The following is a 9,332-nucleotide window of genomic DNA, read 5'->3' on the forward strand; positions in this document are numbered from 1 at the left end:
TAGCAGAGAAAGAGGACAGAGATTCGCCAGTTCATTTCTCTGTAGCCTCAGCTGCCACGGGGGTAGAGCTAGAGGCATCCAGCAGGGGGAATCTGAGTCGCACAGGGTGAGTAGGGTGTGCCCAGGCACCCCTACTCACCCTTATGCTGACATAATGTATTTCCTTTTTCCTTGTTACTTGCTACTATTTCTTTTGACAATAAAGTAAGGTGGATGCCACACATTAACAAAAAGAAAGATTTTTTTTTTAAATCAGAAAAAAATTTTATTGAACAAAACAAGAGTTCACAGGCTTCACAAAATAAGCTCTCTTGCAAAGAGAGAATAAACAATCAGGTAGAATATGTAAAGCATTCCCAGATGAGCACAGCTCCAGCAGAATACATCCAGTTACCCAGCTATGGTCCCATGGCACAACATACATTCCCCTCACCACCCCCACATCAAAAACATAGGGCACTATTGCAACAAGCGGTCTATGATTAGCTCGGCAGGGGCCAGTCCCGGGTGTGCCAACCACCCACCCCATATTTGTCATATCTTAGCGGTACACCTCTATGTTGATATATCAGGCGCTCACAGCGCAGAGTAGTTCCCATGGCGTGCACCCACATCTCCAATGTGGGAGGGGACAGGGAAGTCCAGTGCTGCAAAATGAACTTTTGGGCCTGAAACAAAGCCCTAGACATTGCCAACCGTACATTGGCATCAGGCGAGTAATCCTCCACCAAGCCAAGAAGGCACGGCTTCGGGTCCACCGGTACAGATAGTAAAAATGCAGCATTAACAGTCTGGACCACCGCCGTCCAATACCTGTGAAGCTTGGGGCAACGCCACAGGAGGTGAATGAAGTCCCCACTATCCCTACTACACCTGGTGCACAAGGAGTCTGTTCTGAGACCCATCCTATGAAGACGGAGGGGGGTGCGGTGCACCCTAAGGAGTATGTACAGTCGGGAGAGCCGTTGCGCAACGTTAAGAGAGCATGTGTGCACCGACTCCAGTGCCTCGTCCCACTGATCTTCGCTAATTTCCCCAACATCTGTCTCCCAGTGAGTTTTAGCGGGGCTAGGAAATTTTTCCAAATAGTCAGTCAGTAGCGTGGATTAACATTCTGAGATAAACCCTTTAGTCGTGTCACAATGCCTCATCATAGCAAAGATCGGAGTCTGGGACAGTTCCGGGCACAGCAAGGAGGGCTGAGCCCGTACTGCATGCCTAAAAAGAAAGATTTTTAAAAGAAAAAGAAAACACATTTTTTCTTGGGAATGTATGAATTTTTAAATATATTTTAGATAAACACACAAAAGACCATCTTCATGTGTATCATTTTATCACATGTTAATATTCCTAAACATTGTCCCTAAGTATATTTTGTATTTACATCTGTACATTCAAATTGAAGTTTAGTCAAACTAAGGCTAAAGCTACTTCCAGCCCCATTATAAGCTTATTCTTTCTAACCCTGTAAAGAAAAGATCTGTATACTTTCCTATTCTGAAGCCACTCCCATGATTAGTTGTCAGCGGTGGCTGCAGTGTAAAGGAGGGGCAGCCTATTGGTGACGTCATTTCACAGGCATTTGCAGCCATTGGTGGCAATCTCTCCTCTACACATAAGCCACCACTGGAGAGATCATGTGACTGGACCAGAGTGGCTTCAGAATAGGTAAGTATCCACATCTTTTCTTTACAGGGTTACAGAATAGGCGTGGGAGAAGGTGTAGCCTTAGTTAGATTTTTATGGGGAAATGGTGCAGCGCTATACAATAAAAGTCAGACTCCAGGAAAAGTCCACATCCAAGAGGAAAGTCCAAGTAAATTCCTAAGTATGAGTGCAGCTGAGTACACATGCAGAGGCCACCACCAGCACCCAATCACACAGCCTCTTACCACCCAATTCTGACCCTCATTACAAAGTTCTAGATGCACAGTGATCAATACTCCAGTAGTCTCTTTAATAGCAGTTATCTTTTGTCAGCTCTCTTAATCGATCTCCTCCAAGGCCTAAATATCTCTCAAAAAAACAAAGGAAACGCTTTTCATAGTGTCTCACACCAATTGTAATAGATAATAAAATCCAAGATTTACACCCACATGGTAGCAGTATGTATTTTGCTTGTCTCATATAAAAACGTTTTGTGTTTCAAACCAACAAAATGGCCGCCACGTCCCAGCATGTAATGGCGTTGTCACAAGCTCAGCTAGATTTTGACTAACCACTTCAGCCCCGAAAGGTTTTACTCCTTAATGACCAGGCCATTTTGTGTTTACAAAGGCAGACTGCCATTCTGTGCCTCTCGGGAAGGATCGCTGGTGGCCTGCCGGACCCACTGATTGGTTCTCCCTCTAGCCAATCAGTGCGCAATTGTGCCTCCGCACCCTGGAGCCCCTGCACAAAATGACCTACAGGTACATGATTTCATTAAGGGGAGCCAAATTGCCGCAGAAAAAGTACGTTAGACTGTTGGCAAGTGGCTAAACTTCCACTTTAGGGCAGTCATATTTGTTGGTTACATACTCAGCCCTGCTTCCTACTATACAGTATTTATGTTTTACTGCTCAATTTTAAAGCTTAACTCCAGGAAAATGGCCAAATGCAAGCATGAAATGCATATATGGGTGCTGTTTTATCTGCCAAAGGATTCTATTTCTTTCAAGCTAGTTCTGATATTTAAAGTGTCACTAAACCCACAACGCCAAAATCAGTGTGTATATGCAGTAAAGCATGCTTTTTATACTCACTGTGGAACTTAAGGGGTTAATCCTCTGCATTGTGTAAAAAGACTGTTTAATCCTGTGTCTTCTGATCCTCCCCTTCTTTAATGTCCCCTAATAATTTCCTAATAGTGCAGAGCTCGGGGGCAAGCTGCACAAGTTAATTTTGGTGTGTATTGCTAGAGAGTTTTTTTTTTTTCTTGGAAGAGTGCATGCCATCAGCACAGGGCCAATCAGCACTGTCCAGACAGGGGGTCAGGGGACCTGCATCCTTACAGGACCTTCATGGGAGAAAACTCCTCCTACAAGCTTTAACCAGATACTGATAGAAGTCACGAGACTGCTATATACTGCTGATGAGAAAAGTTTTTTAGCTGTGTTCTGTGTACTGTGGGAGACCAGATATAGTGAATGCAGCCTCCTGGGTTTAGTAACACTTTAATAGGTTTGCCACACAGCACATCCATGTTTGGAAGGGGAAGAGACCTTCTTTTTTTCTCCTTCAGTACAGTAATGCCTACGGGTCTACCCAACACACCCACCTTATGACTGGATAGGTGTAGGAGAAGGCTCAGAGTGCAAAAAAATGGCCTCTGGCTTAAGCAGCAAGGAGCACATGGAAGGGCAACGCATGTCAAACAAAACCAAAGAAAATTCCCAGTCCAACTTACCAACCAGCCTGTAACCCTCTGCCTATCCATATTAATGCATGGGCTTCTACTATGGGGGCTCTCAAAATTTAGAGTTAGGACTGCAGATAATACTGGGGTGCAGTGAAGTGGCTCTGCAGCTTACGCATGTATTTGCAAATGTGTGCAAACTAAACCCCTGTTTTTAACACATACTGTTAGGCAGGATATTTTGATTAGTTGCAGGCTGGTTGGTAACTTGAGCTTGGAATTTTTTTTTATTTTGTTTGACATGCGTTGCCCTTCCCCTTGCTCTTTGCGGCAAAGGCCAGTTATAGGTGGGGGCAGTGACCATTTGTTTGTACAGTTGGAATACTGGTGAGGGGACGCACTGGACACCTTTGCTGCCATTGTGTTATATGCATGGTGTCCATTGCACCCCTGCGCCCCTGTGCTCCCTCCAGGCTTTATCTATTATAATACATGTGCTTCTACTATGGAGGCTCTTTAGAGTTGGGACTGCAGATAATACTGGGGTGCCGTGGAGTGGCTCCGCAGCGTATGCATGTATTTGCTAATTTCAAGAAAATGTGGGTTGCCGGACTTTAAGGCCCCGTTCACATAGGGGCGGCGCTACTTCGCACCGCGACCTCCGAGGTCGCGGTGCGAGCAGCGCGCCGCGACCTCGGAGCGGCCGCCACGGACTTCATAACATTGAAGTCTATGGCGGTCGCCTCCTGGTCGCCCCAAAGAAGCTCCGGACCCTTTTTCTAGGTCGGAGCGACTTGTGTCAATACAATGAGAATCAACATATACATAAATAAAACATATACCAATTGCAAAAACCAAAGTAATAGGCTGTGCTGGATCAATCATGTAGAGATTCCTGAATAGCTCCATACCTGTGATGGTAAAGAACACTGAAATCTGTTTGGCAGTGAAAGTGAGTCTGTCATCCGGGACCACATATACCAGCCGGATTAGGAGGAAGAGTCTGCATAGCAGGTCTCCCGTAGAAGGGGTACAAGAAGCACATTAAACTGCACTGGGACAAGACAACAGGAAGCTATGGAACCGGTGTAACAATAAATTCTTCACCCCATGGGAATTCAGCTGATCAGCTGAGACTGTGTCAGGAAGGCAGAGCAATGGAGGAGAGAGATGAAAATAAAATATAGAGGTGGGACAAGGAGTATAGGAAGAACTGCAGGGAGAGAAACAAAGTTACAGAGATAACAAACTCAGGAGCAGAGCTAACATTAAAGCCAGGGCTGGGAGGGGGGCCCACACAGGGAAGGGGATTAGTGAGGGACAACTTCTCTTTCTCAGCAGATAAAAGCTCCTATTAGCGGCCCAGGCCAGTGCACCAAGTCGGCCAGTGAACTGTCTGTAGGAGAGGGCCAAGGGCCTGGAGTGTAAGGCTGCAAGTACAAGCCAGAAGGGCTGAAAGTTGTTTCTGTTGTAGGAAGGCTAAAAAACCCTGTGAGGGAAACCTATGTTTGTGTTTCTGAACTTTCTTTTAGTAAAAATGAGCAAGAAAAGCCCTTAAAAAGAAGACAAGCAGTGTCCTTAAACACTCTACCTTTGATGCTAGTTCTCACAATGTATAAAACAAAAATAATAGAAAGCAGCTGAACCCTCCAGGTGTATTTACAACACCCCAGATATAAATGAAATACAAATAGTGCAATGCTATAGATAAAAGTTCATTAATGATGAGCACACAAGATTCCAGAAACGGTCAAAATGTGCCTTTAAGCTAATGGACTTTGTGAAATAGACAGTGTATAGCCTCCACCATAAACGCACTTAGCCACTCACCTCAACAACAGGACCCCTGAGTTAACAGATGAGTCACATAGGCTTTCCCATATGGGTATGTCTCCACAAGGGCAATCACGGAGGTCATCCTGGTGCTAACCATACAATGCAGCTGGGCACGTCCACACAGGCATATCTCACCCAGAAACACTCTTCAAGGCTTGCATACAGATGAGAAAAAAAATATACAGTGTATATTTCACGCGCCAAAGGAGGAGGGTCTGTTGGAAGACCCTGTGTGATTTTAATTAATAACTTAATAAATTGATAAATTAGATTACAGTGCTAGGTATTAAATATTAAATGCAGATGCTATATGAAGGTGTGAGTGCTATATGCATACAGATGATCACCAATAATTTGGAGTTATGGAACAAACAAAGGACATATAGTGCTCTCTGCTTATAATTGTTTACTGATAAAAGAAGCACACTTACAAGTCAGGCACTTCCCGTAAGTGTCAGCATATGAGCGCTCCTAACATAAAATCACAAGAAGATGACCGCGGGTTACGTCATGCAACTCCTTCCCATACGCGTTATGTCCCAGATGCTGCACAGTAAAGCATGGTGGTTCAGCATTATGCTGTGGGGATGCTTTTCAGCGGGAGGAATTGGGAAACTAGTCAGAATCAAGGGAAAGACGAATGCAGCAATGTACAGAGACATCCTTGATGAAAACCTGCTCCAGAGCGCTCTGAACCTCAGACTGGGGCGAAGATTTATCTTCTAAAAGGACAATGACCCTAAGCACACAGCCAAGATAACAAAGGAGTGGTTATGGGACAACTCTGTGAATGTCCTTGAATGGCTCAGCCAGAGCCCAGACTTGTACCCGATTGAACATCTCTGGAGAGATCTGAAAATGTCTGTGCATCGACGCTCCCCAGGTCCTACAAAGAAGAATAGGAGAAACTGCCCAAAAATAGATGTACCAAGCTTGTAACATCATACTCAAATAGACTTGAGGCTGTAATTGGTGCCAAAGGTGCTTCAACAAAGTATTCAGCAAAGGTTACGAGGACAAAGGATTTTTTTTTGTTTTTTATTTTTAATAAATTAGCAAATATTTCAAACAAACTTCTTTCATGTTGTCATTATTGGGTATTGTTTGTAGAATTTTGAAGAAAATTATGAATTTAATCCATTTTGGAATAAGGCTGTAACATAACAAAATGTGGAAAAAGTGAAGCGTGTTGAATACTTTCCGGATGCACTGTATATGAGAATCTACCATGTTATATTTGGGGAACTCCTTCTGGTAACTAAAGAACAATACCTTTGTGTACATAGTGTACACTTCATCATCAACGTCCAATGATATTGTAAATGAAAATGAAAAAAAAAAAAAAACATATTGCTTGCTAAGGGAACCAAGATCATTTTCCTTTATTATGAACTCCAAAGCCATGCATTCTTCTAAGAAATCATGTCCCTTTCATGGTGAAGATAATGCGGACCCAGCTGACTCCCTGCTAGTAAGGATTAATGCAAAGGCTGATTGAAACATAGGATCTTCTTCAGCTTACCCCTTTCTTATTTTATCTTTGTAGGCACAGGGTACTATATAGGCAGATGCGTGTGTGTATCTATGTAGTAGAAAGTACAGCAAGCAGCAGCTGGTGCATATACTGAGGATTTACATTTAAAAGAATGAGTTCTAAGGATTGAAACATATGTGTGTAGCAATGTAATTCACGCAGATGTCCTAAACATCTCCGAATTATATTCATGAGGGATCTGGTCTCCTTTTCTGTTCAATGAGCATTATGGGAAACCAACATTACTAGAGTGACTATGTCTATATGCATTTCCTTCAGCTCTCTGGCTGTAAGTCACTTCAAGCCTACCTTTGGGTAATAATAACACGCACAGCAGACTGGGAATACACTTCACATCCTCTTTAACCCTTTGAAAAAAGATATTTGATGATATAAGATTTTCTCCCTCCTGTATGAAGTCTTTCATACTATAGGAGAATTTTTTTTTTTTTTTTTTTTTCAGGGGATTCTGACCTATGCTATCTTCTCTTCAATTAGTGGGTGAAAAAGTGGCACTCAGCTGAAGGGATAGGAAAACATGTCGAGGGTGTTGGTTGGTTTTGGTAAGACAATGTTGTAGTTTGGTGCAACATTTTGGCCATAGCTGCCCATTCCCGTCTATGTCTTTCCCAGCAGGCCTGACTTCCAGGTGTTCCAATCACAGGAAGAACATGATTTAAGGAACTCTAGCTTTGGATGCTCTTCTGTCTCCTATGCAGCATGAACATAGGCATAAAGTTAAATTCCACCCGAAAATGTTTTTTTTTAAAGTCACCCTGTCGGGTTCTGGGATATTCCCTGCAAGAAAAGAGGTACTATATTGACCTGTTTGGGGGCCTAAACCTGCTAACTCACCTCTATTCCAGCACTGAATAGACAAGTGCAGTTAGCTTTGTTTCAAATTGAAAATCAGACAAATTTTTCTTTATTCTGATGTATCCGAATTTAAAAATTACAATAGTACCAAATTTAAACGAATCCAAAATAATTAATTAAATGTTCGAATGAAATTCGTATTCAAATAGTTTTTCAAACAAATTCTAATAGCTTTCTAATCAAATTCGAACAGTTTTCAATTCAAATTGGAGTTTGAATAGTTTTGAAGAGAATAAAAAAGAATAGAAATTAAAGGAATAGAATTTAAAATAATAGAATAGAATAGAAAATAAAATAATAGAAAATAATAGAGTAAAACAGAAAAGAAAAAAAAATAAAAGAATAGAAAAAATAAAATAGAAAAAAATAGAATATAGAAAAAGGATAGAATAGAAAATAGAGTAAAACAGAACAAAATAGAATAGAAAATAAAAGAAGAAAATTAAAAACAATAGAAAATAAAGGTAAAGAATAGAATAAAAATAGAATAGAATAGAATAAAATAAAATAGAAAGAATATAACTTTGTTCTGAAATTCGAATTTGGATAGAATAGAAAAGAATAGAATAGAAAAGAATAGAAAGAATATAACCATCTTTCAAAATTTAAATTTTGAATAGAATAAATTTCAATTTGAATAGAATAGAAAAGACTAGAGTAGAATAGAAAAGAATGGAATAAACAAAAGAAAAGAATAGAATTAAATAGAAATAATATAACAATATAACTGTTTTCAGAAATTTGAATTTCAAATAAAATAGATTTGAATTTGAATAAAAAAAAAAAAAAAGCATGGAATATAGTAGAAAAAAAAAAAGAATATAATAGAAATTAAAAGAATAGAAAAACAATAGAATAAAATGGAAAAGGAAGCATATAGCCATCTTCCAAAATTCAGATTTTGAATAGAATAAATTTGATTTAGAATGGAATTCAATTTGAATGCAATTCAAATTGAATTCAAATGTAATTCGATTTGACTTTGAAAAATACAAAACGATTTGAATTCAAATAAACAAAACATGTTAAACAAATTTATGTAAATAACAAATCGAAACAAAATCATTTTTTTTTTGTTCTGCACATGTCTAGCACTGAAGCCTTTGCCATTCTCTTTATCATCAGACACTTCTGAAAATGTCTCATGCCAAAGTCTCTTGTGGCACTCCATGGTCCTAATCATCCACCCCTGACTCACTGCTAAGTCCTGCAGTGATGTAGAGATCCTAGGATGGAACCACATCATGTTGAGGGCTACATAGGCATCTGACATTCCTGGAAGTGTCAACTGAGACAGACTGATGGAATATTTTACCTTTTCTCTTGCAGGGAACTCACTGCTGCCTTTTTTAGAACCTGCCATCTCCCACTTTAGGCTTTTGAAAAAATGAGAAAATGCTAGAACCTCTGTCTGGTTTTTTTTTTTTTTTTTTTTTTAGCTGTCCATGAATGTCTATGTCCTGTGTCTTATAGGTGTTTTTATTTATTGTTTTTTAATTAGACCAGTATTTCCTTTAAGACCCTGTTCAGACTGCGGCGACACGACTTGGTGGGGCGACCTGCACGGACTTCATATAATTGAAGTCAATGCAAGTCGCCTCCAGGTCGCCCCAAAGTAGTACAGGACCCTTTTTCTAAGTCGGAGCGACTTGTGTCGCTCCTATTAGAACGGGTCCTGTACTATTCAATGGCGAGCGACCCACCGTGACTTGTCAGGCGACCAAGTCGCCTGACAAGTCGCGCTAGTGT

Source organism: Pelophylax lessonae, assembly GCF_965119305.1.
Source record: "Pelophylax lessonae genome assembly, chromosome: 13".
NCBI classification, from domain to species: Eukaryota; Metazoa; Chordata; class Amphibia; order Anura; family Ranidae; genus Pelophylax; species Pelophylax lessonae.